Raw genomic sequence first — 25,289 nt, 5'->3', positions numbered from 1 at the left:
TTGGTATAAACATTTTAGATATTTTTGTGTTTTGTCATTTACCTAGTTCTCTATGATTGAAAAAGACAGAGGGTACACTCCTGAAAGCTACTTGATAATTTTAATTTTCAATTCCCAAATTTAGCTAAGAAATTAAAAACCATTAAGCATTTAAGGAAAATAACTTTTAAAAAACTATTCTTACAGATACCCAGCAAAATTGGATGGAAGTTTCTTATACTATCTGTTGTTCTCATGTCTTTAGTAGAACACTGGCATGCTCTGCTTTCTATATTAATTTCTCAAAGTAAACATATTTTTATATAAGTGGATAGTTGATTAATGTCTTTGGTATATTATCTAATTAAGCATAATTTAGAGAAAATTGAGTATTGATGATCCTGGATACAAATCTTGAGGAAAAAGATTTTTGCCTGAAAAATACATTTAAGTATGGATAGGAAGATAATGAAACAAAGACTCATTATGCACTTCTAGTAATTTTGCAGTTTCATTCTTTTTATTGTTTAAGTAATTTTGACTTCCTTTGGTCATCACTTTTTTCTGTTTTCAAACTAAATAAATATTGATTTAAAAATATTCAACCCCACATTGACCTGAGTGTTAAATGACATGTAGTAAGAAGCAGCAACTTGATACAAAAACACCCTATTTATACCGAAGGTGTTATGTGGTGAGGTACTGAGTCACTGTGGTGTGATGAGAGTAAGTGAATCGTGTCTGTGATGTTTTCAGATTCTCCACGTGGCGGGATGTGTGTAAGAACGCCGCTACACAGCTTGTGAAAGGTCAAAACGAAGACTCTTCCTTAGGTTTCTTCTTTGATAAAATAGTTTTCCCCAGAGCTCATTTGGGAATCATCATTGGGCCACTGTAGGTTGGATTTCTTATTAATGTGAGAAATTAAGAACCTCTGAAACAGTTTGTGAACTGCAAATTTAACAATAAAAACTGTTGCTTCTGCTTCAAAAAAAAAAATTCAACCTCATACTTTTGTGGCTGCTTTTGAAATTCCACATGAAAACTTCTTCAACAAAATGTAATCAATATCCTTATCCCCCTCCAAAAAATTGGGGTAACATCCTCTTTCTTCTGATTTCAAATTTATCAATTTAAGAACATTCACTTAGTTAAGAGTCAGGAAATTCCAACGACCACTGTGTAGTTTCCAGAATCAAGCAGTTGAACGCTATTTATCTGTGATGGGGAAAAAAAAAATGCTGGCTATCCCATTGGCTCTTGGCACAATTCTGAAATAGAATTGTCATAACTGCTCACAGGTAGCTCAGGATCCTTGTCACAATCTTATAGCTCATGAATGAAGAATTCTCAGTTTATGGATTGAATCCAACTTTAAGTCTATTTTATCCAGTTCTCCAGGTAACAGTACTGCTCTAGGTTCTGCCAAAGTATCCCTGGCCACGGTCCTGTTTGCATAGTCAGAATGAGCTTCTCAAACCAGGATAGCAAATAGGTTTCGTTTTGCATTTGAATTCTGATTATTTGCTGGTGTTGCCTACTGCATCTACCTCAGAACATTCTAAGGCCACATATACACTTCGAGAAACAGAATGCCAAGGCAGATTAACAATTCCTGCCATACATTCAGTAAAAAAGAAATAGCAATTTAAATGTCCCATATTTACTAATCCTGATCTAAAAACTTTAGGGGAAAAAAAACAGTTGAAATACCTAGCTCAGAAGTTCAAATAAAATCTAAACTCTGATAAGAATAGTTTACCTCTACTAATCTGTATCCTCTATCCATAACAGAAGAACTTTCCAATCTTTATCAATGTTTCCTTTATGTATCTCTCTCTCCCCCTTAATTTCCTTATTTCCTCTTTTTATCTACCAAAAAACCCCCACAATTATGAATTTATTTAGTAAAGTAATTTTTCTGTCTTCTAAAATTTTATATAATAAAATTTTATATGTTTTCCTTTCACAACCACAACAAAAGTTTCCAATCAAAATTAAAGTTGCATTTTCACTTACATGTAACAAATTACTATTCTAGTACTAGATTAACTCACCCTCAGGAGAAAAAAAAAATCCAAAGTGTGTGCTCTCCTTTTGGAGAAACATAGATAGAAATGTAACCTGATCCCTGTGAACATGTGTGTGTAGACCAGACACTGACTTGGGGTCTGTTTGCCCAGTAACTACTGTTCCACTTCCTCCATCCCAGCTTACCTCCAATTCTGATAATAGCTGTTGACTCTTCTTTGGAGATCGAAGCCCACCACCTTCAGTCCATATAGTTTAGGAAAGGTAAGAATGGTCCCACCTTCAAGAAACAGGAGTATATACATCTCACAGTTCTGGTCAATCCCAGTGGCCACTAAGATGGATTGAAGGATGAGCATGTGACCCAACTTGGTCCAATTGAGATCAAACTTGGGCTTTTGTGAAAATTATTGGGATGTAGAAAAAACTCACTTTTTGCAGAAGTCACTGAACTGGCACTGGGTGAAGGGGGCACTATAAAAGCAGAACCTGCATAGAAATCGAAAAAAGCATAGAGATTACCAAAGGCTGGGGGAATGGGAGAAGGAAATGTTATTATTTAAAGGTACAAAGTTTTGTTGTGATGATGTAAAAGCTCTGGAAATAGATAATGATGATGGCAGCACAATATAGTGAATGTACTTAATACACTTAAAAATGGTTAAAATTATAAATTATAGGTTAAGCATATTTACCACAATCAAAAAATAGTAGTTGCAAATATTCAAGATATAAATCAACTTATTTAATCTTATAAAAATCCTCTGAGGCAGGTAACATTATTCCCATGTGACAGGTTTAACACTTAACAGGTTAAGTAACTTGCTCCAGATCCCACAGCTGGTTAGCCACAGATCCAGGAGCTAAACAATTGGTGCAAAAAACTAATTTTGTAAAATTTCCACCTGTCATACATTGATGCTTTGAAAATTCAGTGACAATGAATAACTACAGGAAAGAAATTTAAATCTAAAACCATTAAAAACAACAAAATAACATTAAAACAACTAAATTTAAAACTAAACCATTAAAAACAACAAAAGTAGAGCCTGCCTGTGAGTGAAGCAATATTGGGGAAAGCAAAGATAAATTAGAGAAAATTCTAGCTCTGATAAGGTCATGACAATTCATGGATCAAACTCTGAGGTAATGATAAATCTAGACTTTTCAGTGTTATGAGTCAATAAATTCCCATTTTACCCTAATAATTTTGAGTTTGACTTATGTCAAAATCAACTAAAACATCCCTAGGAGAAGAACTTAACAATTTATAAAATGCGAAAGTAAGAGAAACTGGGAAAACAGTTGACCTGGTGAGACTATTCCCCCAAGAGCAGCTGAAGTAGGAGACAGAACTCACTTCCCAGCTGAAAGAGGACATGGAGAGGACCAAAGAGTACTCAGCACGAGGCAAGCAAGATGATAAAAGGTGGGATCCTTGGCTCTATCATCCCTAAGGCTTTGAAAAGATATTGAATTCATAAAATATTGAATTGGATTTCTCTGAAGACTGTAAAAAACTTGAGTTCATCTTTAAAATTGATGTTTAAAAAAAAAAGAGCAGTAAGCATAAACTCAAGAGGAAAGAAGCAGAACATTCTTCATGTTGACCAAAGTGTGCAAACTTTCACTTATGAGATGAATAATTTCAGCTACCTAATGTGCAAAATGGTGATAATAGTAAATAATATGGTACACTTGAAATTTGCTAAGTAGATATTACTCAGCCATCAAAAGGAACGAAATCTGGCCACTAGCAACAACATGGATGGATCTAGAGGTTATAATGCTAAGTGAAATAAGTCAGTGAGAGAGTGACAAATACCTTTCTTTTCACTCATATGTGGAATTTAAGAAACAGAACAAATGAACAAAGGAAAAAAGGGACCACCACAAAACAGACTCTTAACTATGGAGAACAAACTGAACGGTTATCAGAGGGGATGTGGGTGGGTGGGGGCATGGTTGAAATTGGTGAAGGAGCACACTCATCACGATGAGCACTGAGCAATGTATTGAATTGTTGAATCACTATGTTGTACACCTGAAACTAATATAACACTGTTAATCATACTGGAATTTAGAAAAATTTAGGTTGTATGTGATTTTTAAAAGCTGCATAATGTGATGGTTTTGTGTATGTACATATTGTAAAATGATAACCTCAGTCAATTTAAGATACAAGTAATATACTTGTATATTACATATACATATACAGTCAATATACATTAGTCCACATAGTTACCATGTTTTACGGTAATGACAACATGTAATACCACTTTCATCCAGTGTTAGAATTTATTCAGCAACTTTTTCTTCAAGCATGGTGTAACAACAATCAGCTAGCATTGGTGACATAAAAATGTAGAGAGTCATAATAGTTAATGACATCCCTGAATATCTGATTCTACAAAAACGCTGCTCCAAATTTCTCATTATTTGAACAAAATAAACCCATATTTTAAGCAACCCTTGGGCAGGGTTTTGTTTCTAGCAATAAAAAAATCCTGAATATACATGAAAAATTCAGTAGTGAAACAAAGACTTTTTAAATTTAGGAAATCTTCACAGAGGGAAAAAAAACTCATGTTCATGTTTGAAGTAGGTCTCTATAAGAAGGCAACTAAGCTCCATATCATGATCAAGGTGCCAAGAGGAATCTAAAGGCAAAAGAAATACTAAAGTTAATGAAGATCTCATTTTAGTTAAATGTCATTTTTTACAAGGAGTACTTGACCTTCGGAAGTCAATGTCTGCAAAGTTTTTAAGAGTTTATAAACCACTCAGAAAATTCTCCTTCAAAGAAAATAGTCCTTATATTAAAGAGTTCATTCACAAGAGGGAATAGAAAGAGCTCTTTAGGGCAGTTTCTGAGAATGGAAGTCGCAAGGCCCGTCTCTGGATGAGCCAGAGGTTACAGCAACTCTGTTTTTAAATGACAAAAAGAAAATGATAAAAAATACCCATGTTAAATATCTCATAGTGAAATCCCCTTAGAGTTAAAAAAAAAAAAAAAGGAAGAAAAGAAACATGGAAAGTGCTTGTGTAGGATCTAATGATTTTTCACTCAAGAATTGCTTTAAAATCTTTCTTTCATTAAAAAAATAAAGGCAGGGGTGGGAGGAGTCACCTGGGTGGCTCAACTGGTTAAGCATCCGACTTCAGCATAGGTCATGATCTTGTGGTTTGTGAGTTCCAGACCAGTGAAGGACTCTGTGCTGAAGGCTCAGAGCCTAGAGCTTGCTTCAGAAATTTGTGTCTCCCTCTCTCTCTCTGCCCTCCCCAACTCGTACTCTGTGTGTGTGTGTGTGTGTGTGTGTTAAAAAATGAATAAACAGTAAAAAAAAAAATTAAAAAAACAGAATCTGAAGACATTCTCTAATCATAAAGCAAAAAAGTGCAATGTAAGAAAAAACCTGTAGCAGAGCACTACTAATCAATATAATTTATACACTGCTATGTAAGACAGACATTTACCCTGAGTAGGCCTCAAAGTACTCATCTGTAAAAGAGGAAAAGGAGTTCAAACTAGATAATATTTAAGACCTATGGCAATCCTAAGTTCTAAAGTACTGCATTTACTTATTATGTAAGTAATACATATTCATTAGAGGGAAATTATGAATTTTTTATAATTTATAAAATTATGTAGATTAATTTTTTATAAATGCAGATTAACAAATTTAAGATAACATGCTCCTTGCCAAACTTAAGTTTGTCTTATTTGACCATTTTGTCCATGTTGAGCTAATTTTGGAAGTGGTAAAAGATAGGGGTCCAGTTTCATTTTTTCACATGTGAATACTCAATGATCCAACACCATTTATTGTAGAGACTATCCTTTCTCCATTGAGTATTCATGGCTCCCTTGTCAAATATGAGTTGATCATATATGTCTGGGCTTATTTCTGGACCCTTGATACTTTTCCATTGGTCTGTTTTTCTGCTTTTATGCCAGTACCACAGTGTTTTGATGACTATAGTTTTACAGGGTAACGTGAAATCAGAAATTGTTATGCCTTCTGTTTTTCCACCTCTCATGATTTCTTTGGCTATTTGAGGTCTTTTGTGGTTCCACTTAATCTTATGAGTGCTTTTTTTTTTCTACTTCTGTAAAAAGATCTCCTGGAATCTTGACAAGGGATTACATTAAATCTATAGGTGGCTTTTGGAAGTACTAACATTTTAACAATATCAATTAATCCAACCAATGAACATAGAATGCCTTTCCTTTGACTTATGTATTCTTTTATTTTGTTCTTCATCTTATTGTTTTTAGAGTAGAAATCTTTCACTTCCATAGTTTTTATTCCTATGTACTCTATTGTTTTTGATGCTATTGTAAATAGAATTGATTTCTTTCTTTTTTATAAAATTCATTGCTCTATATAGAAACACTACTGATTTTTGTGTGTTAATTTTGTATTCTGTAACTTCACTGAATTCATTGATTAGATCTAACATTTTTTTGGTTGAGTATTTAAGATTTTCTCTATATAAAATCAATATGACTTAAATTTTAATTTTTAAAAATATATGTATGGGTTTATATCAGTTAAAATGACCTGCCTGCAAGTAACAGAAAATGTAATTCAAATTAAGATTAACAATAAAGGCATTCATATGCCCACATAACTAGATATCCAGAGACAGGGTGTTCTTCAAAGTTGGCTTGATCCAGTATCTTGGGCTCACTTTCTTTTGGCCTTAGCCTCTTACTGGTTTTAAATCATCTCCATGTTAGTAATAAGATGCAAACGTTCCTTGTATCGAATTCACACAAGAGAATGACACAAGAAAAAATAATTGTTGACTTCCAAAAGCTTGGGGAGGGTGAGGGGAATAGGGGTAATAGATATCAGATTTATCCTCCTGAAGTAAATAACAATAAAACAGGATGAATATGTGAATTTAAAAGTATTTAAGCATTAAACAAAAGGCATGGGAGGGGTATTAGGTGGCTCAATAAGATAAGCATCCAACACTTGATTTTGGCTGAATCATGATCTCACAGTTCATGGGGTGGAGCCCCAAGCTCTGTGCTTCAGCACCAAGCCTGTTTGGGATTCTCTCTCTCCCTCTTTCTGCCCCTCTCCTGCTTGTTCATGTGCATGTGCACACATGCTCTCCCTCTCTTTCAAAATAAATAAATAAACTAAAAAATTTTTTAAAGAAAAAATTACCAAAAGAAAGCATTGGACTGTGACCTAAAAAGAAGTAAAATTCATAAAGCAAGTTCTGCTTTCACCCTAGTTTGTCACTTTCAAAATGCCTCACTGAGCAGTAGAGCCTAAATAAGTCTTACTGGGTATAGAATATAAATACTGGAGTTGGGGGTTGCTGTGACAGTAGGAATTTGCTAGATAGGATGGCACAGAGGCAGGAGCTATATGGATAAAAATATGTAAATACATATAGGAATTTTCTTGAGTTTTAGGCCAGGTCCTCAGCTTTGTGTGAAATGCAGCAAGTCATGACAAGTGTCAACTGCTGGGCATCTGTAAGCTGAATGGAAACTCCAGAGATCACACTATGCTGGGATTCTGACCACCCACAGACCTCACACAATTTTCTAAGTGCTCATATTCTTTCAACCATTTTCCTATATGACCTTAGAAAGGCCACAAGTTAGAAGTAGGACATCTCTAGCCATAATATATGAGTTACTATATATTCATGCAAACAAAGCCAAAACACTGCCTCAAAATAACCAAACTGAATTATCAGCAAATTAACTGCCTATCAAAACAAAAATCAATGCTCTGTAAAGCAAGATAACCTAAGTTAGGCTTTCAACATGACATCAACAGTGTCCAGCATATAATAATAAATTACTAGATGCACAAAAATGAAGGAAAATTTGACTTACAACCTGGAGGAGAAAAAACAGTCAATAGAAACAGTCCCAGATACACAGACATTGAAACTGACACAAAAGAAATTTAAAACATTTATGATAACGCGCTGCCTCACAAGGATTTTTGAATGCTCACCACTTCATCTATTTTAGAGTTCACCTCCCAAGTCCCCAAATGTAAAAATGAGTTCTGCAATTGGATGTCGTCACTGTCATTGACAGTAGTGGCAGAAAAAGAGGAGGCAGTTCTTCTTGAAAAGGAAGAAATAGAAACCAGATCATGTGTGTGAATCTTGACTATGAACAAACCTCATTTTGTCTGTCTTATACTAATATGTTGTTAGAAGCCATGGGTTGGGGACACAAGGTAGGTTAGTGTTGGTGGGCATTATCATTTGAAACAGAGCTTAAGAGAACATGATGATGCATACACACATCTGACCACTGCTGCTGAAGTAGTGAAGCTTCTCTTCAGTCTTTTAAATTACACAAAAGTGCCTTTCTTTGGGGCATCTGGGTGGCTCAGTCAGTTAAGCATCTGACTTCAGCTCAGGTGAAGATCTCATGATTCATGAGTTTGAGCCCTGCGTCAAGCTCTAGGCTGATAACTTGGGTCCTGGACCCTGCTTCAGATTCTGTGTCTTCCTCTCTCTCTCTCCTCCTCCCCAGCTTGCACTCTCTCCCTCTCAAAAATAAATAAACACTAAAAAAAAAAAGTGCCTCTCCTTGATAGAATTTAACCCACAACCCTCTTCGCCTGGATTCTATAAAATTTAGTTTCCAAGTTTCTAGTTTCTGTGAAAATAGAGGATATCCTACAAGAAAAGCATATAATTCTGGGTTGCCAACAGGCAATCAAAAACATCTTCCATCATCCCTGTTAAGCAATGCTTATAATAATGCCTTACGTTTTCAAAATATTTTTACACATATTTTCTTACTTGGGCTTCATCATAACATTATATGCTGATATTATTACCTTCATTTTACAACAGAAAGAACTAACACTCAGAGTGGCCGTTAATTTTCTTTCATTCTACAATATGCTAATTGGCTCAATGACATTGATTTGTATTCCAGCAGATGATTCTAATGAAGGAAATTATTTACTCTAAGATAGAAACTTAAGTTGTTAAGAATGGTACTCAACTGAACTAACGGATTTATTCATTTCAATTGTTCTTTCTTTATATTATCTGTAAACATGGCAATTATTAATATTTCTAACTATGCTAAGGAAGAATCTTTATGTATACCTTTCTACATATACAGGAATAATTTAAAGTTACATCAGACCTTAATATCCTTCTAGTAAGCATTATTTGCAACATCAAATTGGGCAGAATAAAGAAATTTCTTGAAAGTTTAATCAAAAAACCTAAATACATAAGACAATAATGGGATATGCTACAGTTATTATTGAGATACATTTAAAAATGTTCTTCACTTATTTTAGAATTTGAGAAAACAAAGAGAAATAATCCATGCAACCTACAAATCACAAACCATGAAGCTTCATACTGATCTGTAAAATCCATACACAGTTGACTTTTAAAAAATGCAAGGGTTGGGGCACCTGGGTGGCTCAGTTGGTTAAGCCTCCAACTTCCGCTCAGGTGAGATCTCACATTAGTGGGTTCGAGCCCAGTTTCAGGCTCTGTGCTGACAACTAGCTCAGAGCCTGGAGCCTGCTTCCAGTTCTGTGTCTCCTTCTCTCTCTGCTCCTCCCCTTCTCATGCTCTGTCTCTCTCTGTATCAAAACTAAATAAAACATTTTAAAAAAATGCAAGGGTTGGGGCACCATCTCCGTGCACAGTCAAAATAACTTTTGATACTCAAAAACTTAACTACTAATAGCCTACTGTTGATAAAAAGCCTTGCCAATAACACAAAAGTGATCAACACAAATTGTGTTTAATATATATTATACACTATTATTATAATAAAGTAAGCTAAAGAAAAGAAATTATTAAGAAAATCATAAGGAAGAGAAAACACATTTATATTATTACACTGTATTTATCAAAAAAATCCACATGTAAGTGGACCCATGCAGTATAAACCCATGCTACTCAAGAGTCAACTATATTCTAGAATCAACTCCTACACTGTGATTTTAAATGTAATCTTTTAAAGGTTTAGTTAATTTCTATTTATCAAAATATCAATACATTTGAACCATAGATTTTCTAAATTTTCTAGTAGAAAATAATTGAAATATAAATATTTTATGTTACCATATCAATGCCTCTATAACAATACAAAATTTCTATTTTACCAAAGTACATAACAGTACAGATAATATTATTGATAGATTACTTCTGGGAACAAGTTGTCAACTAATCAGACAATGGCAATTACTGTAGAAATAAAATCTTCATAAAAATTTACAGTACAAACAGGAAGAATTGTGTGCTATTATTTCATTGATTGAACCAAAATTTTTGTGCTCTAGACATATAACTAAAAGTGACTTTAGTAGTGTTTTATTTTCTTCATGTCTCTTGCCTGCTGTATGACCCCACCCCTGCCTCCCCCTCCTCCTCTTGTTCCCCTCCTCTATTTTTTAACTCTTGTTCCAATTCCTCTTCCTCCTTTCCTTCTCCTCGTCTATCTCCCTTCCTCCTGCTCTTTTCAGATCCTAAGATTTCCTTACCAAGTAGAAATGGCTACACCGTAGAATACCTTCATAACCAAAAAGTTGTTCAGCTGAACAATGATGTAAAAAATAATTATTTAAGTGCAGTGCTCTTCAAAAGCAAGTTCTTATAAACTCATTGTTGAAAACACTAGAGGTGTATCATATATACATTAAACACTGTCCTATGTATTTAAAAACCATGGTTTCCTCCCATCAAATTACATTTGAGGTGGTTAACTAGATCAAGATTCAAACCCAGGCCAGCCCTCTGCAGAGCATGCTGCGTTCCCTGGTTTCTTATCATGAGGACTTCCATTTATTTCTACATGCTTTCTACTTTGAATTAATTCTTATTCAAGTTAATTGAAGATACAACATCAGTTTGCCTTCAGTTCTATCTACCAGCTAGAAATATCTAGTGTTCCCTCTGACATTAGTACATCCTCGTATTTACTACCTCTCTTCCCAAAGCAGAAAGCTGAAAATTAATGCCCGGGGGCATCTCTTCACCCCATTTATGAGTCTTTTTATTTAATTGGGCAGAAGCTTCTCTGCTATTCCAAGAATAAAGAGAACTTTCCCTCTCTCCCTAATAATATTTTATCTCTGGAAGCACTAGATGGAAGAGGAGAATGAGTGTGGCAATAAGCATGAGAGGACAGGAGGCATCTCAAAAAGGAGTCACAGTGATTACTAAGCAGCTAAGATAGCTTAGCAACCTGCAACTTTTAAACCGTTCCTATGGTACAAAAATACTATAGCTTGATCAGAAATCTAAATAGACCTCTCAGCAATAGATATTTGAAGAGGTTTGTCATAATAAAAAATCTCACATATATTTAGCACGTCGTCCTAAGAATTTTTACAACTATTATTTTGAGACTTACAACTATAAAAAAATACCTGAACAGATTTTTTCTTTTTTCTTATTTATAAAAATAACACATACATTTTCATTTTTGAAAGTTGGATTAACACTGTACATAGAGCAAAATACATAGGACCCTCTTGCTCAAGCCCAGTATCCTTTCAACCATTTTCCTATGCATGTGTACATGTGCCCATGTACACACAGTTTGGGGTGACAAGTGTTCATAAGAAATATTATACACACTATTTTGTGAAATATTTTCCTTACTTAACAGCACAGCCTGGAGATGTTCCCATGACAGTACCAAAAACCTGCCCAGTTCTTTTAAGTGGTCACATAGCATCCCATAATAGGAAGTACCACAAATTATTAAAACATTCCCTGAGACATGTATCAGATTTTATTTATTGCCATAGTCTAAGAGCTATAAGGAATAAGGTTGAAACTTCAACAGTTTAACCCAGAAAAGTTTACAGCTGAACTCAGGGCAAAGTCCAGTGGATCAGTAATGGGTATTCTCCCTCACATAGTCCTTCAAGTACCAGGCTCTTTCCATCTTCATGATCACTCAGCAGACAGGAGAAAGTAGGAAAGCATATCACTCTTTACTGGCTTATACTAGAAGTGACTTATTTCTCCTCTTCACGTCCTACTGGGAAGAACCAGTCATATATCCCTCCAACAAGGCTGGAGAATTTGGCTGATTTGTGCCCAGAAAATCAAAGCAGGTTTAATGAGCATCTAGCCAGTCTTTGCCACATAGGTTAATTCCACATTTGTTTGTTTGTTTGCCATTAAACAATGCCACACACAGGAAAAAAAATCTTCTAAATACATCTTTGCATATTTATGACAGTATTTCTATGAAATGGGTATCTAGATCAGGAATTGCTAGGCAAAAATGAATGTAGAAAGTATTTCAAAATTCCTGCTTAAAGTAAGAAATTCTTTGTAGATATGTTCTTTCTAAAGTAAGATATAATATTTAATTGGATTAAAATAGTCTCCTAATGTGTACTCATACTAAGTACACGTTGAGAAGCTGTCATTCAAAGCATTGCCCAGTCTGATCTCTCTCTTTTTTTAATTTATTTATTTATTTTGAGAAAGAGCATCTGCACATGAGTTAGGAAGGGGTAGAGGGAAATAGAATCCCAAGCAGGCTCTACACTGCCAGCACAGAGCCCAGCAAGGCTGGGACTCACAAACCATGAGACCACAACCTGAGTGAAATCAAGAGTTGTATGCTCACCTGACCGAGCCACCCAGGCACCCCTGATCTTTATCATTAAATTTTTTCTGTCTACCATATCCCATAAGAACCCTCCATCTCCATTCTCATTACTTCCCAAACATGTCTGACTGTTCATTTCAAATCCTGAATCTTCAATTTACTAGTTACGTGTTCTTGGGAATAGCACTTTGACCACTATGAGACTTCGTTTCATTATTTTGAAAAGGCAGTAACATTATAAACCTCACCAGTTTCTTGAAATAAATAGTAGAAAATGACACATGGGAAATGCCTAGAACATAATCAATACTCAATGAGTGTTTGCCGTAATTTACCTTTCTTCCTCTGGTGATCCCAGGCCATAAAAACCATTCCTATCGTTGAACTCCTAGAGTGTTCGTCTGTATTACCCTTCTGTCATCTAGCCCAGAGGACCTGCTACCACTGTTTATCTTCCCATGCAATATCTTGTCTCGACATCTTGATTATAAGCAACTTGAGAACAAAAGCCATGGCATAATTTTCTTTGAGTTCCTATCCCCTCACACAGTGCTTTACAAGTGTGGCCCTAGATAAAATTTTTTGATGATGCCAATTAAATCAAGCATAGCAGTGGAAGAGAGAAAGCAAAATAAAACAAAAAATCATCCCAATGATTCAATTTTAGGAAAAGAACCTGCAAATCTGTAAGGATTAGTTAGGAAGAAATTAAATACAGCATTTAAAAATATAATAACCCTCAGGAAGTTGGAAAGCATTTGTGCACACTTCACTGAAAACCTAAGATAAATGTATGTCAAATTTTAAAATGCAAAGCTTGCATATATGTGTGTGTCCCCAGGCAAGGTTAAAGCATTGTGAAAGATTATTTTTGCATTTAATAGAATTATTTGAGAGATAATTTTTTAAGGGAGGTAAGGGTAAGAAAGAAAAAAGGGAAGGAGGGAGGGAAGGCAGGAAGAGAAGGAGGGTGGCACAGAAAGGAGGGAAGGAAGAATGGAGGGAGAAAGAAAAGGAGATAGAAAAAAGGAATGAAAGTGATCTTTCAAAGACAAGGAGATCGTTTGACTAAAGAAAGCAGGAAAAGTCAGGAAGGATGCCAGTTGAGGTAAAATCCGAAATTAGGCAGATCAAAAAAGAATTGTGTGGAACTTATGAAGGATGTCCAAACCAGCAGCTGAATTTGTGGGTGCTACCTAATGAGTTGTGGGACCACCTAAAAGTCATGGTATATAAACATTTTTACCCAAGAGTGTGTGAAGGAGAGGGAGCCACTGCCTCAAAAGATCAGGCACTAGAGCTGACTTGAGGAGTGGGGGCTTTGGGAAGGATTGGCCCCATCCAGGATTTGAGTATGTGGGTTGAGAGGGATATTAGGCAGGGCAGGCAATTCACCTTTATTTATTGCTTAGTTTCTCTGTCCCTCTTTCTCATTACTCCTTTTCTTTGTCTGAATGTCTTCCACTTCCTCTTCTAACCTCAAAATTCCTATGCATCTCTCTATTATTCTCTGTCTCTTAAAGAATTCTACTCAGAGACACATCTTTGTATGAAATGCCCTACGTTTCATAAAAATCTTAAATAGACGTCAACATTTACAATTAAGAAATTTGGGGCACCTGGGTGGCTCAGTTGGTTAAGTGTTTGACTCTTGATTTCGGTTCAGCTCATGATCTCAGGGATCATGGGATCAAGCACTGAATTGTGCTCTGTGTTGACAGAACAGATCCTTGTTTGGATTCTCTCCCCCTCTCTGCCCATCCCCCACGTGCTCTCTCCCTCTCTCTCTCTCTCTCTCTCTCTCTCAAATAAATAAACTTTTTTTAAACAAAATAAGGAGACTTAACATTCCATATTCCAGGTGCCACTTGAAAACAAAGTGAAGAGCTGGTAACACAAGGCCCCAGTCCCATAGAAAGAGAACAGAGTACCTTTCATAACATTCTGCATCCCCTTCATCTCCATCTGGCCACATTCACCAATAATGTTATCAGGCCCATTCAGGATGGAAGTTTGCTTTCCTGAAAGTGTTCCTATTTCTCTTCTTTCTTCTTATGTGGAATTTCTTCCTTTCTTTTCCCAAGATATTTATATTTTTCTTAAATTTCCAAAGATTGCAAATTTAGTAATAGGTTGTCTATTCTTAATGTTTAACTCAACAATAGAAAATTTTAGTATTTGCCTTATTTTTTACCCCACCTGATGAGAGAAGTAAAGGCAAGAAAAATGTAAAATATAATTTAAATTAAATTCCCTTACAGCCTGCAGTTCATTGATAGATGTCAGAGACCTGCAGTGTGTACACTCCCCAAGACGTTTATGGCTGCCTTAATGCCTTAATGTTTACACCCCCTTAAAAACTAAAAGCAACTTTATCTTGACAATAGCTAAATCTTCAGGGTCCTGTTAGACCCTGCTTTCAACATACAGAAATTCCTTAAAAACTAACTTTATCTTTACCCATCCCTAAACCTAAAAGTATGTATCAGCCGCTCCTCACAACCCCAGTGCAGCGCTTTCTGCCCACAGGTCTGTCCCCAGGCTTTAATAAAATCACCTTTTTACATCAAAAGATGTCTCAAGAATTCCTTCTCAGCCATTTGCTCGAGATCCCCACTTCAAATTACATCACACCCATAGCAAATAATATGCTTCTATTTCAATTCCTTCTTATAATGGGCCGTTCAAAAGGATCAAACACAGACATTTGAATTATAAACCCAAATCCCATGAGATTCCTGCTGCCTGTTTCCACTCCCATCTGAGGATGCTTCAAGACTGACTTCAAAAAACTTCTCACTGGCAGCACCAGTAGACCCGGGGTTTGTAATTTGCTCTAACCATTAACCCATATTTTTCTTTTCCTATAAAAGTACCTCTTATTAATTACCTGACTGCTTACTAGCAGAACATAGTCTCTATGATAGGTGAACACCATCTGTTCCACAGTTAAGGCCTTAAATGACTCTCAGTATAACATTTTATTAATAAATACTAAAAGAACTCAAATGCATAAAGCAGTTCTAGAAAATAGAATGGCACTATCTATCTATCTATATATATATGCATATATATATATATATATATATTACATTTCTTTATCCATCCATTGATGAACACTTAGGTTGTTTCCATATCTTGACAATTGTGAATAGTGCTACATTGAACATGGGAGTGAATATATCTTTTTGAGAAAATGTTTTTATTTTCTTCAGATAAATACCCACATGTATTCGTGGTTCCATACAAATTTCACCTTAGTGGTTTTATATTCACTGTGAGTGCAAATTTAATCTTCCTAGAACTTTGTAATGAAAGACCTTCCCAATAATCTCTCCACCTGCATATTTTTATGAGAGTTCCTGATCTGTTCAGTTTCAAACTGACTGACACCCTATTCTCCCTACTGCCATTGAACCATTGTTTGGAGAATGATTGCTCACATATATCTTAGGGGTTAGAGATCAATTTTCCCAAGAGATTTTCATATGCTAAAGAAGACTCACAGGATCCTGGGGTGGGGGTGAGGGGCTTAGATTGTCTTTTTCCCTTAGCAAAGTATCTGCTTAGTCATGGAAGTTGAGCTCCCTGAGGAAGGTCACTCTGCTTGTTTCAAGGACTTGTCAATGGACTGTAGGCAGTAAGGAAATTTAATTTTATCTACATTTTTTTCTGCCTTTGTTCTCCACATAATATATGAAAAAATAATTTAATTTTAGTATGTTAGGAACCAGAAAATAAAATTTTAAAACAATTCAATATGCAATAGCATCCAAAAACATAAAATACTTAGAGATAACATGGAAAATACACATAAAACCTCTATTCTAAAAGCTATAAAACATTACTGAGAAGTTAAAGAACATCTATAATAGATGGACAGATACTTCATATTCATGGGTCAGAAAGTTAAGTATTATTAAGATGTCAATTTTCTATAAAATTATCTATGGATTCTGTGTAATACCAGTCATATCAGCCCAGGAGACATTTTTGCAAGCTAGTTCTAAAATTATGTCAAAGTCAAAGACCAGAATAGTGAAAACAATTTTGAGGGGGAAAATATGAACACACTTAGAGACATTAAAACTGTCTGATTTCAGGTCATACTGTAAAGCTATACTAAGCAAGAAATTGTGGTACTGGCACAAGACTAGATACATACATCATTGAAACAGAACAGAGTCCAGGAATACACGTACATATAAGGTCAGTAATTTTCTACAGTCATCCAAACCTAATTCAAGGGAGATAAAATGATCTTTTGAATATATAGTGCTGGAACAATTAAATATATATATTCATATTGATTAGGTTTTGGGGTTTGAAGAGTGGGGCAGTTAAAAGCCCCACCGAGAAAGAATTCTTGAGATGTCTGGTGCAAAGGTGATTTTATAAAGCACAGAGACAGGCTCTGTGGGCAGCAAGAGCTGTCCCTGGACCATAAGAAGAGACAGATTATATACTTGGGAGTTGTGGGAGGTAAAGTCAAGGGAAAATTTCTAAAGGCATTTTCATCTGCTAAAGAAAACTCAGGATACTGGAGGCCTAGCTATTGTCAAGCTAAGGCTGTTTTTCCCTCCAGCAAAGCATTAACATTAAGACAGTAGGGAGTTCCTAGAGAAACCTTTTGCTCTACCTGCCTCAAGTATTTGTCAGTGGGCTTCAAGATATAAGAACATTTCATTTTTCCTGCCATTTCCTTCTGTCTTCATTTCCCATATCAATATGTACAAAAATAAGCCATGGTCCTTACCTCACACCATTCAAAAATTAACTCAAAATACTTTATAGACTTAAAAGTAATAACTAAAAATATAAAACCTCTAGAAGAAAACATGGGACTAAATCATTGTGACCTTGTGATAGGCAAAGATTTCTTAGGTGCCAAAAAAGAAGATAATTGATAAAATATATTTCATTCAATTTAAAACTTTTGCTATTTGAAAAACAGGAAAATGGAAAGAGAAGTGACAGACTGGGGAAATACTTGCAAAACATTTATCTGATATATCTAGAATATATACAGAGCTCATGTATGAAAATGAGAAGAAAAACAACCCAATATAAATATGTTAACCAACACTTCACCAAAGAAAATACATGAATGACAAGAAGCACACAAAAAGATAGCTAATATTGTTAGTTACCAGTAAATACAAATTAGAACCATAACACCACATCTTTATTACAATGACTAAACTTTAAAAATCTGACAATACTATGTGTTGATAACTTCAAAAGGGCAGGAAAAAACTTTTGGATGTCTTGATTACAGAGGTAGTGAATACATGCATTTATCAAAATACATTGGACTGTAAGTGGGTGCATTTTATTATATGTAAATTATACCCCAATAAAGTTGATTTATTACCAAAAAATGCAGTGGAGACTAATAAAAGTGCTAGTACTCCTCTAATTAATGAAATGAATATGCCCAAGGAGCTCATTCTACTTGTAATAAAGGTACCTACACCATATTCTTCTAAGCTCCTTTCTAAAGCATTTAGAACTGTCTCATAAATCCTGCATTTACATTCCAATATCCACTGAAAAGACATTATGCTTATTCTCATTTTTATAGACAAGCTACTAATGATAACTAGAGGTCTCACTCATATCTAAAAGATCCAATTAATAGCAAGTCCAAATTTCTTTTTTTTATATTTTTTAATGTTTTATTCATTTTTGATACAGAGAGAGACAGAGCATGAGATGGGGAGGGGCAGAGAGAGAAGGAGACACAGAACCGGAAGCAGGCTCCAGGCTCTAAGCTAGCTGTCAGCACAGAGCCTGACGTGGGGCTCGAACCCACGAATGTGAGATCTGACCTGAGCTGAAGTCGGAGGCTCAACCGACTGAGCCACCCAGGTGCCCCCAAATTTCTTGACCTATATATAATTCCTCTTTCCCAAGATTATAATGCCTATTTTGATTTCTTTTCCCTTAATAAGGGGTCTTGGTTTACATTTTCTCCTTCTGTTTTCATACATACATCTCATCCAAATATCTATCTCACATGAAATCAATGATTTCATGCTCAGACCAAAAAAGAAAATGGTGTGTGTTATTTCTTTCATGTGGCACAGAGCTTTTATATACATTAATGAACTTGGATGTTTATACAATTCCAATATCTCATTCTTACATTTTAAATTCTTTCCTCTTTTTTCTCATCTCTCTGCAAACAGAGGTAAAAGACTTCCAAAAGTATTGCAAAATAGGCAATAGGCAATTCAGGGACAGTAATTATAGGCACTTTGATATTCCTGCTTAAGTCAGTGTTTTAAACAAACTTGGCACAGATTCATTATAATGGTACCAATTTTTGTAAAAAAAAAAATGTTACTGTAATGTTTTTTAGCCATACTGATGAGGGAGCATGGGGCAAACTGAGGGCAAAGTACAGGCCAAGAACACCCCGTGCCCAGGGGATATGTGTGATATTCCTTGCACACTCCTGGCTACCTAAGAACAAAGCAAAGGGGTTTAAGTGCTTGCCATGGTGGTGTGGGAAACAAAGGCAAATAAAAAATTAAATTCCTTTACTATCTACAGCCCATTGACAAGTTCTTGAAATAGGCAGAGTGACCGCCCTCTGGAAGCTCAGCTGCCTCAGTGATGACACTTTGGTTGGGGCAAAAGGGAATCTTGGCTTAATGTTATCCTGACCCCCTCCCCAATCCTATACATCTACTTTAACATATAAAAATTCCTTTAGAAACTTCCTTTATCTTAAATCCCCCAAGATGTATGTGGGCAATCATACTCTAGGCTTATGGTCCCCTGATACACATCTGAAGGGTCTCATGACTGAGGCTTCACTGAACAGTAATAAATGGCAATTTACCTAACAGCAGCTAGCCCTCAAGGTCCTGGAAGCTAGCCCTCAAGGTCCTGCTTCCAAAATTCTTTAGAGACTTACGCTGTCCCTAACTCCCTTCCAATCTCATAGTAAATAATCAGTTACCCGTCACAACCTCAATGCAGCTCTTTCTGCCCATAAGTCCCATCCCTCAGCTTTAATAAAATCAACCTATTTGCAGGGCACCTGGGTGGCTCAGTCAGTTAAGCCTCTGCCTCTCTAACTTCAGCTTAGTTCATGATCTCACAGTTTGTGGGTTGGAGCCCCTGTGTCTCCCTCTCACCCTCTCTTTCTCTCTCTCTGCCCCTCCCTCACTCTCATTTTCTGTCTCTCTCTCTCTCTCTCAAAAATAAATAAACATTAAAAAAATTTTTAATCACCTATTTACACCAAAGATGTCTTCAAGAATTCTTTCTTGGTTGTCAGCTCCGAACCTCACCACGAATACCACTTTTTAAAAAAAAATTTTTTTAATATTTATTTATTTTTGAGAGACAGGGAAAGACACAGCATGAGCTGGGGAGGGACAGAGAGAGAGGAAAACACAGAATCCTTAGAAGGCTCCAGACTCTGTGCTGTCAGCACAGAGCCTGTCGCTGGGCTCAAACTCACGACCAGGGAGATGGTGACCTGAGCTGAGGTCAGAGGCTTAACCTAATGAGCCACCCAGGTGTCCCAGTACCACTGTTTAAAATTCTTCACTATTCTAATATTTTAGATGTAGCTTCTTGTCACATTTTATTCCTATTCATGATTAACTTATTTGATTAAGCATTTTTCATATTTTAAATCTGAGGCCCAGGCAGGATATTTTAAAAGTCTTTTGCTTTGAGTTATTGGAATGTCTTTGAATATCTGAATTTCAATCACTAATAAAACTTGTCATGCTATGATTTTTCTCCCAGTTGTAACGCAAGCTCCCTTTCAACCCCTATCTGCTTCCTACTTCCAGTTCTCTCATTGCATCGATTTACCTTGATTAAGTGCAGTCAAGTAAAGAAACTATCTCTGATGTAAGCTGGTGATATTTGTTTTTATTTCCTAAAGCTTAGACAAAATACTCCCTCCACATAGGGCCTCTATGCTCCTTGTACAGATCACACACACAAGCTATACTTCAATTAAGAGTTCAGTTATTCAGAGTCCTCAGTGCTAAGAAGGAGGGTGCCCTGGAGAGACCATTATGAGCATTCCAGACTACATTCCAGACTACGGTTATACTCCCTCATAAATTAATAAGATTGCATTCTGGTTTCTCTCTCAAATTGTGGGAATTTAGTCAACATTACTCAGCAAGGGAGCAGCCAATCATCTCTAAGAATACTGAGAAATTCCTATTTCTAGAATCGCAAGGTTGAGGAATAGTCCATGGCAGTAGTGCTATTCCTGAGAAGCCTTATCTGTCAACAGCCAGCTGGCCACAAGCCCCCACCTCCAGGAAAATTTTGCCAGGAATAAGATATGCCAAGTACCACACAAAATACCACAGAGCATATTATATACGGCACTGAAGAGTTTTTAATCAGCTCTCTGACTTTCCTTCAGTGGCCTGATCTATACTGAAAGGGAGATAGAAGGGGACCTGTTGTAATATATTCAAACAGAAGAGAAGAGAGAGAGACCCCTGTAACAGAATGACAGCCAGGAGAGCACTGCTAAGAAACAATCCCCCTTGACAAGATATTTATTTATTTATTTATTTATTTATTTATTTATTTATTTATCTATTTATCTATTTATCTTTATTATAGATATTTCTACCATAAGGCCAGACTAATGAGGGCAATTTCCCTTCCTGCACATATATGTGCTAACAGCACACCCAGGCAGCCTCATCCCCCCAAAAATAATGGGACAGCATTATAAACTACTCAAGACCCAAGACAGTGATGAAGGAAACTGCATAATGGGGAGAGGCTCCCAAGAAACCAAGCAATCCCCAAGGTGAGGGAAGCACTACTATCCAGATCCGACTGCACAGCCATTCCTGCTTCTCCCACCTCAATGGGGGTAAAATGTTTCTCTCCCCAGCTTTCCTACAGAGTCACCAGTGAGAGCATCTCACAGAATGGGACTAGACTGTGACCCCACCCTTCTGTTAAAGGCATAATAAAGGGATTAAACAGGTGAAGAAACACAAAAGGACCTGCTCGTGTTAATTATACCTCAAATTAAAAAATAAATAAAATTTTTTAAAAAGGACCTGTTCTCATGAAGCTGACAATCTAAAGTAATATGTGCCAATTTGTATAATATGTATTTTTTTTTAATTTATTGAAGTCACATCATCAGTTCAACAATGGTTTTCCTGGATGTCCATGTGCATGTGAGACTATGTGTGTATTCAGTTGTAAGACATATCCTGATTTTAGAAATATTAAATAGAAAAATGATTTAATGGGATGTTATTAGTGGGGATACAAATATTGGTAATTATGATGTTGCAAATTAAACCTATGCTTAATTTCCACCATTTGTAAATGTAAAAAGTTACTAAGCCACAATTCAGTTAATACTTATAGGATAAAAATGCAATGAGATAAACTTCTTCTTGACCTAGATGGTTCTTTAAAAATTCTCTGAAAAAAAAATCTAAAAAAAAAGTGTCCCATAATTGAGCTAGCACAGAACTCTGATGTATGACATAATTCAGTGCCCTCTGGGAAATATCTAGTACTCATGATAGAATGCTGGAACACTGTCCTGATAGACGATATTGAGATTCAAACTCCCTTTGAGAAATTAACATACACCATCCAGGTTATATTCATCTTGCAGTATGTCTAACGATCTTTAACTAGACATACCTTTTTAAAAGAAATCTAATCTAAAAGTGATTACCTAACCATTTATTTCCTGCAGAAGATACCTCTACCAAGACAGAGTTTTTGGATTGGTATCCAAAATTCATAAAGAATCCACCAAACTAAAAAACAAATAATCCAGTGAAGAAATGGGCAGAAGACATGAATAAACACTTTCCCAAAGAAGACATCCAGATGGCCAACAGACACATGAAATGATGTTCAATATCACTCATTATCAGGAAAATACAAATACTGAGATACAACCTCATTCTGGTCAAAGTGGCTAAAATGAACAAATCAGGAGACTATATAGATGCTGGCGAGGATGTGGAGAAACAGGAACCCTCTTGCACTGTTGGTGGGAATGTAAACTGGTGCAGCCACTCTGGAAAACAATGTGGAGGTTCCTCAAAAAATTAAGTCCTCAATGGGCGCCTGGGTGGTTCAGTCGGTTAAGTGTCCAGCTTCGGCTCAGGTCATGATCTCATGGTTTGTGGGTTTGAGCCCTGTGTTGGGCTCTGTGCTGACAGCTAGCTCAGAGCCTGGAGCTTGCTTCGGATTCTGTGTCTCCCTCTCTCTCTGACCCTCCCCTGCTCACACTATCTCTCTCTGTCTCTCAAAAATAAAAAAATATATATATTTAAAAATTTTTTTAAGAAAAAAAATAAAAATTAACTCCAAAAAAAGAGCTCCCTTATGACCCAGCAATAGCACTGCTTATAGCACCCAAGGGATACAGGAGTGCTGATGCATAGGGACAAATGTACCCCAATGTTCATAACAGCATTTTCAACAATAGCCAAATTATGGAAAGAGCCTAAATGTCCATCAACTGATGAATAAATAAAGAAGATGTGGCTTATATATACAATGGAATACTACTGGGCAATGAGAGGGAATGAAGTCTGGCGATTTGCAGCAACTGGGATAGAACTGGAGGGTACTATGCTAAGTGAAATAAGTCAGTCAGAGAAAGACAGATACCATATGTTTTCACTCATATGTAGATCTTGAGAAACTTAACAGAAGACCATGGGGGAGGGGAATGGGGGGAAAACTTACAGAGAGGGAGAAAGGCAAACAATAATAGACTCTCAGATACAGAGAACAAACTGTGGGTTGATGGGGGGTGGGGGAGATGGGAAAGTGGGCGATGGCCATTAAGGAGGGCACTTGTTGGGATGAGGACTGGGTGTTGTATGGTAACCAATTTGACAATAAATTATATTTTTTTTAAAAAAAGACATCATGGTTTGAATCCCAGCCATACATCTGGGAGACACAGGAGACTATGGAGCAGGTCAAACTGGCCCACTCAAGCCGCATGGCACAGTGATGAGCCAGAAGCCCTTTTCTGGCTGGCTGGGCAGAGTGGCACTACCCCAGAACCCAGGCACACAGAGGGGGATCCTTTAAGATCGGGGTTTGAATCCCAGGCAGGTGCCTGGAAGGCACAGAGAGAGTGGAGTGGGACAAACCAGCCCCCTCGCACCCACATGGCACTGTGAGGACAGCCTGAACAAAATGGTTTGGGATACTGGGTCCAGGGAGGAAAGACTGGGGTGTAGTCATTTTTCTCCCCATCATCAATAAGGTGGAGCTTCAGAGACTGAATACCATAACTGCATATGTAACAGAGCAAGATTGACAGTGACTGAACCAGACAGCTCCTCCTCCACACCAGCACACCCACCAGTTCTAAGGCACCATCAGATATCATTCCAGCGGTTTTGCATTTTCTGATTTGCCTCTTGGTCAATTCTTATTATATGTATATATCTTTTTCTTCTTCCTTTTCTTCCTGTTATTTCATTCCTTCTCTATGCTGGTTATTTTGGTTGTTGGTTTGTTTAAGCAGATATTTTTAATCCATTTATTTTATATCTCTTCTGTATTTCCTTATTTTCTCCTCTCTCTCTCTCTCTCTCTCTCTCTCTGGATTAAGTCATATAGTTTATCTAATTCTCTGGTTGGTCAATTTCTTTTTTTTCCTCACCCCCTGTCACTTCTCTCTTTGTATGGGATAAGGTTTCTTCTACCACCACCCCCTTTTTAAAAATTTTTTCCAAGGTTACTTCAATGAACAAATCAAAGCATGCCTGGTAGAAGGTCCAAACCACCATTACAAGTAGGGAGATAAAGCAACCAGAGTCACAACAACAGAGGACACACAACACACTCCAAAAACATCTCCTGAAGGGCAACGCCCTGGAGAGTGTATGCCTGCTTTTTAATATAGTAGTGTTCACAGGTACAGGACACATAATAAGCTATTAAAATACATAAGGGACAGAAAACTAGCCAAAATGATGAAACGAAACAAAAGTCGTCAAAAGAAATTCCAGGAAGATGTGACAGTGAGAGAATTGCTCAAAACAGATATAAACAATATATTTGAGGAAGAATTTGGAATAATAGTCATAAATTGATAGCTGAGCTTGAAATAAAGCATAGAAGACAGCAGAGAATCTATTACTGCAGAGATCAAGGAACCAGGAAATGGTCATGGTGAATTAAGAAATGCTGTAAGGGATACAGAAGGTGTTAATGCATAGGGGCACATGTATCCCAATGTTCATAGCAGCAATGTCAACAATAGCCAAATCATGGAAAGAGCCTAAATGTCCATCAACTGATGAATGGATAAAGAAGATGTGGTATATATACACAATGGAGTACTACGTGGCAATGAGAAAGAATGAAATATGGCCATTTGTAGAAAAGTGGATGGACTTCGAGGATGTCATGCTAAGCAAAATAAGTCAAGCAGAGAAGGACAGATACCATATGTTTTCATTCATAGTTCTAACAGGAGAAACTTAACAAGGGACCAAGGGAAGGGGAGGGGGGAGGGAGAAAATTAGAGAGAGGGAGGGAGGCAAATCATGAGAGACTCTTGAATACTGAAAACAAACTGAGGGCTGAGGAGGGAGGGGGAGGGGGGTGTGATGGTTATGAATGGGGGCACTTGTGGGGAAGAGAATTGGGTGATATATGGAAACCA

This window comes from Suricata suricatta, chromosome 1, assembly GCF_006229205.1.
Source record: "Suricata suricatta isolate VVHF042 chromosome 1, meerkat_22Aug2017_6uvM2_HiC, whole genome shotgun sequence".
Lineage (NCBI taxonomy): Eukaryota > Metazoa > Chordata > Mammalia > Carnivora > Herpestidae > Suricata > Suricata suricatta.
This window is presented reverse-complemented; position numbering follows the sequence as displayed.